The sequence below is a fragment of the Lepidochelys olivacea genome (assembly GCF_965140295.1).
Source record: "Lepidochelys olivacea isolate rLepOli2 genome assembly, chromosome: 3".
Lineage (NCBI taxonomy): Eukaryota > Metazoa > Chordata > Testudines > Cheloniidae > Lepidochelys > Lepidochelys olivacea.
The window spans coordinates 5,034,572-5,040,067 of record NC_140413.1 but is presented as its reverse complement, the minus strand read 5'-3'; the positions used below and the strand labels follow the sequence as shown (position 1 = coordinate 5,040,067).

The 5,496-nt window shown below is 46.1% G+C and overlaps 1 long non-coding RNA gene across 1 annotated transcript; it reads right to left on the bottom strand.

Moving 5' to 3' along the window:
* Window positions 1-2,079: 2,079 nt before the first annotated feature.
* On the bottom strand, window positions 2,080-3,088 carry LOC311519093. The gene is made up of 3 exons (XR_014711199.1): window positions 3,041-3,088; window positions 2,886-2,943; window positions 2,080-2,182 (listed from the first exon to the last, which is right to left on the bottom strand). It is a non-coding gene; the product is annotated as an uncharacterized lncRNA (long non-coding RNA).
* Window positions 3,089-5,496: the final 2,408 nt, after the last annotated feature.

The following is a 5,496-nucleotide window of genomic DNA, read 5'->3' as shown; positions in this document are numbered from 1 at the left end:
CAGGGCTTTCACTTCCACACACATTAGTTTACTACCCTGAGTGATCAATTCTATGCACGTCTTTTTCCTCAGGAACTGTCTCGCAATGAAGTACATATCATAACCTTTGGAACTGAGTGCTAGGAACGTGTAGTCCTGGAACTCTTTGCCAATAAAGGTCTAAACAAACAGAGAAAGACACTTGTCGCCCTTAAATTCCCAGGGCTTTTCAGGGTTTCGGGACATAGCAAAAATATAAGTGGGCGTGTGCAACCCAGTCTTCTGTGTGCATTCAAAATCATAAAAAATATATACTTTTCTGAGGATTCGGGCTTTCGAATGCTCTCCAGAAAACACAGGTGACTGTCTACATCACCAGCGATCAAACCCTGACCCTGCTTACAGCGCCTCCCTTCACACCTGTGCCGCTTGTCCACACAAGACTGACATTTATCACACAAAGTTTTAAACAGGCATTCGACTCGCTTTTTCGATGCACAGTCGATGTGTCTGTCTAAACGCTCTTTGGACCAACAATACAGTCTACAGCTAGGACACCTCAGCTGCACGCCCATGCTGTCCAAGCACGTTACGTTCAAACGGAGGCGGCAACGATACCTGCAAGAGTGGTCCTGACGGTACCCTCTGTGGCAAAACTCACAATATTTTTTCTCACCAAACAACTTTTTCACATCCAGAACCCCATAGTAATGCTCATCGTGCAAGAGGATGAAAAAAGTCTTGGGGTACATGCCCCCCGCCCCCGTTTTAAAGAAGCCCCGTCCGCCTTTTGCCGCAGACAGCACCACCTGTATGGTGACTCCTCAATGCTCTTCCAATGTTGCTACGGCACTGAGCAGAACCTGTTTTGGATCTGACCTCCCCAGTTTCCCATGAAACTTTCTCGCCCCCGCTAATGATTCCGCGTCCATAGGTTTACGGTCAGACAAAATGGCCAAGAGCCCACCCGCAAAACCGGTGTAAGTCAGGTCTACTAAGCATTGTCTCTTTATATGCATGATTTAACTACTGAGGATAGAATTTAAAACTCTACGAGCACCGCCACCCCTGTTTGTTCCAACTGTCACAACGTCCCATCGAGATGCAACTCTCTCTTGCTCTGTAGCAGCTTTGAGGCCTGATTTAAGAAATCCTCAGCAGACAGCTCATCTGTAGTTCTTCTGACCGCAAACAAAGGGCTAGTTAAATTTCGTCTCTCTAAACGTAACTGAACAGAATCATCAGGGCCTACTCTACCGTTAACCTCATCCAGAACTAACTGTATTCCCCTGTGTATGGCTTCAACAACCTGCTGAGCTGAATTTATTCACTCAAGATTGACAAAACAAAATTCCTCACAATATACCGACCCCCCAAATCTGGGTAATTCACGTTGCCAACTTCTCACTCTCTCCATATACACCTCTGCATTTTCAGGGTTACTTGGGGGCTTCCTCTACGGGACCATCAGCGGTATCTTCTACATCGGAGGCTATTTGAGAGTCAGACTCTGAGGAGCCTCCGGTATTCTGAAGAAAGCGTCATATTTCCCCAAATCTTAATCATTTTCTGAATGTAGCATCATACTTTTCCCAAATACTAGAATATGGGGGAGGTGTGATGTGCTTATGGTGTTGGGAGAATGGTTTGTCAGTCCTGAGTTTTTTATTCACAACCCTTAGAGCACGTGCTCCGGGTTTGTGAATGTGGACGTTTTCGCTCACAGTTTTCTCAGGGCTCGGTGTGGTGGTGGCCTCTGAGGAACTGGAGGGGTGTTTGCGTGGTTGGGTTTTGTTGTCCTTGGGTTTGACGTCTATGAGGTTTCGACTGCCCTGATGCTTCATCTGCACCCTTATGCTGTTTTGCGTTAGCCTTGTTAAAGGTCTCAAAGCAGATTCCTGGTTCTTTGGCCGTTCTGGTGGAGGTGTCCCTGTCGCTTCGACTACAGCATTGTCAGGAAAGCTGCTCTTGCCTATGTGGCGGGGAAAAACATTTTACAAAACTGAACATTACCATCTTTCTCACCCACACCTATGTATATACTTAGAATACAAAACCTCATAAAACAACCAAACCAATAAGCAAAATAGATTTACTGGGCTTCATCCATCCTTCAGTCACTGATGCTGGTCCATTTTCCTTTTCAGCTGGCTCTTTTCCTTTTTTCTTTTCAGCTTGTTTACCCTCTCGTGTTTTGACCGTACTGTGAAGCAAACAACGTTATAATAAAACACATGGAACTGTCTTGTAAACTTAAAAAAATAAAATATTCATTAGGATGTTTTTCTATTTAAAAAGTCACAGCTTTAAAACAAAATAATCCCTTTCAGGCTGTACAACAAACACAGGTTTAGAGTTGATTTCTACCAATTGAAACAACAAACCCACAAACATTTTTTTAAAATACATCTCATTTGCAAAATAAAAACCAAACTGCTTTTAAAACCCATTCTAAAACCCATTTTGCACAAAAACCCTTGTTAGTTTTAAAAACACCATTACTATCCGTTTGCAACCAAATACTTTTGAAAAAACCACCCCATCTCTCTCACACACACACACACACACAAAAACAGCAGCTTCATAAACACATCAAACCAGGTTTGCAACCAAAAACTCAGACACACACAACACACACACTCCAGCAGTTGAAAAACACCAACAGTTTGCAATCAAATACTTTTCAGTAAACCCACATGCATTTAAAAGGCACACGGTTGTTCTGTTTCCCCGCCCCGCCCCGATGTGTGTTTGGGCCTTCAGTTAAAGAACAAGCAAAAATCTTAAGTTAGGATTACTCTCTGTACAACCTGTGTAATACCTGAAGTTTGTTTTTTGTTTGTTTGTTTTTTCTGTTTTTTAAATATAACAGTATTAAGCACAACTATAGTTAAAATGGTTTTTACCTTGGCCTGGTGGTGAAATGCAGCTTAAAGTTACCAGTTCCATGCTAAACAGATCACACTGCAAGAGAGAAAGGCACCATTATTTATGAAGACAGCATGGCCAAAGAATGGCCTTATAGAATATATATTTTCAGAGTTAAAAACAGGGAGCATACCTCCTCTTCCAGTCCAGCAGCAATTCAAGAGAGTTTCTGTTGAAAGAGACAGTCTCCAAGGAACCTGAAGCTTTGCTTCAAAATAGTTAGCAGGGTGATTGGATCCCCGCTCCCTAGCATTCCCTTTTGTGATCTGGGGTGGGGGAATAAGTTGTCTGCACAACTGGGTTGCTTTTATTTCTTTTTTCTTTTCTTTTCTTTAAAAGACATACATCTCCGTGAAAAGAAACCAAGGGCCAGAGACCTTCTAACAGAAACACAGATAGTCACAAAGCCCTCTTTTTCTTTTTTTTTTCAATTTACAGCTACCCAGTTGTATGTCGCTGTTTGTCCCCTCACCATTTTCTAACTTAATCCTTTTTGATTTCTTACAACTGGTCTTTTTCTGAAGCAGGGTTCTGTAACTTTTTGTGCAGACCAGACGGTCAATATAACGCTGGAAGCAGCATCTTACGGTTTGGTCATTTTCTTTCAAACACGGTCAGGGTCTGCACTAAATTGCACAGCATTTATCAAGGTCACCCCGTGCGCTAAATGTTCTTGGGTGAGGCACAGACATTGCACAGCTTAACCTATGGCAAGAACAGTGTTTAATAGGCTTTCCAAACACAGCTCAGCACGCCGGCCCCGGAGCTGGCAGTTTCTATCCACTGAAGTCCAAGTCACACAGCCATGGTGCCGTTAGGCTGGCGGACCCATGACACAGCCCTCTCATCTTCAAACAGCTTTTCCCGAAGGCAGCGATTGAGGACAGCAGAAACAGCAACGCGTACAATAGTCCGCATGACTTTTTTACGCTCACGACGTGGCACTGGCTTAGTGGGTCCCATGCCAAACCTCCTCCGAACGCCTTCTAGCCGTCATCCTCGGAGTCCTCTTCAACAATTTGGATCGGCGCTGAGCAAAAACAAGGTGGGCCTGGTTCATCTTCGCTACTTGATGTGACGCTGTCTGCGGCCTCCAGGGCCTCTGGAAAGGCATCGTCGAGCTGTCAAGAGATTTTCAGAAAAGAAACAGTGTAAGTTTCCACTGCTTGTTTTTAAATTTACAAAACTCTCCCGCCCCTCGGGTTCCTAATCCCATTTCACCCCATCATCAACCGCCACTTCTTAATCATTCATTTACCTGAGCCACATCTTTTCTATTCACCTTGTTCTCCGGTGACTCCCCCAAGCTGCGTTCGCCTTCCTCCTCCAGGGGGGTGGATGACAAGAGGCCACCACGCTCATTGGGGTGTCTCCACACAAGTCCAAAGGCCTTTGGGGCTAAAAGAAAGTCCCAAGTTCTCACGGGGGTGGTGAAGGAGTCCATGTTTCCACAATTTCTAAAGCACGCGTTCTTGGTAAAAGATGGCCTCTTCTGCTCCGGTGCTGGGACTCATGGGGTGATGGTGCTGCACTCTGATTGGCAGAGGGCACTGCGAGTAGTTCTTAGAGGGGTAACACAACCCTCTTCTGGGCTGGTCACCCCGCCACGAAACACCCCCGAAAGGTCAAATCTGCTCTCAGGGTGGTCCTATGCCGCCAAAACCCATTGCGATAGGTCGAGGAAGGTGGGAGGAGGTCTTAGAGGGGTCACACAAACCACTTCCGGATGGGTCACCCCGCCCTGGAACACATCCAATTGGTCAAATCTCCTCTCTGGGCAGCCCTATGTGGCTGAAACCCCTCCTGATTCATAGAGGGCTGTGTGAGGAATTCTTTGAGGGGTCACATGAAACACTTCCGGATGGGTCACCCAAACGTGGAATATCCCCGATTGGTCAAATCTGCTCTCAGGGCAGTCCTATGAGGCTGAAACCCCTCCTCATTGGCAGAAGGAAGGTGGGAGCAGTTCTTAGTGGGGTCACATGAACCACTAACGGAGGGTCACCCTGCCCTGGAACTCTCCCGGATTAGTCAAATCTCCTCTCGGGGAGGCCTATGGGGGAAAAACTGAGCCTGATTAGTAGAGGGCAGTGGGAGGAGTTCTTCGAGGGGGTCACATGACACACTCTGCTTCCTGTCATGTGTCCGCCTTGACTCTGGAAGTAATACCCCCATGGGTGGAACTTCCGGTGACAGGTGGTCGGGGCCGAAGGGGTCAAGGGGTGGGGTATAAGGGGTAAAGAGGCAGAGTTAGGGTTTGATTGACAGTAGGTCTCTTATACTACTACCAGACACCCTTAGAGGCCCTTGCATTTCGAAAGGGTGGCTTTGTAAATTTAGGATTAGGTGTTCTTGAACAAGAGTCCTTGGACATTTGGGACTTCACTTTCTTTTGAAGCTTGGAGAAGGTTTGCTTCAGGCACACTAAGATCTGTTTGAGAACTGGAACTTTGTTCCTTGAAGGGGATGATGTCCTAGCTCTGGAGGCCTTTGGTGGCTTTGGAGGAGAAGCGTCAGGACTCCCAGTTGCTTTCTCCCCTGCTTGCGAAAGCCCTGTTGTACTTGTCGCAATGGACACCATCTTCGATT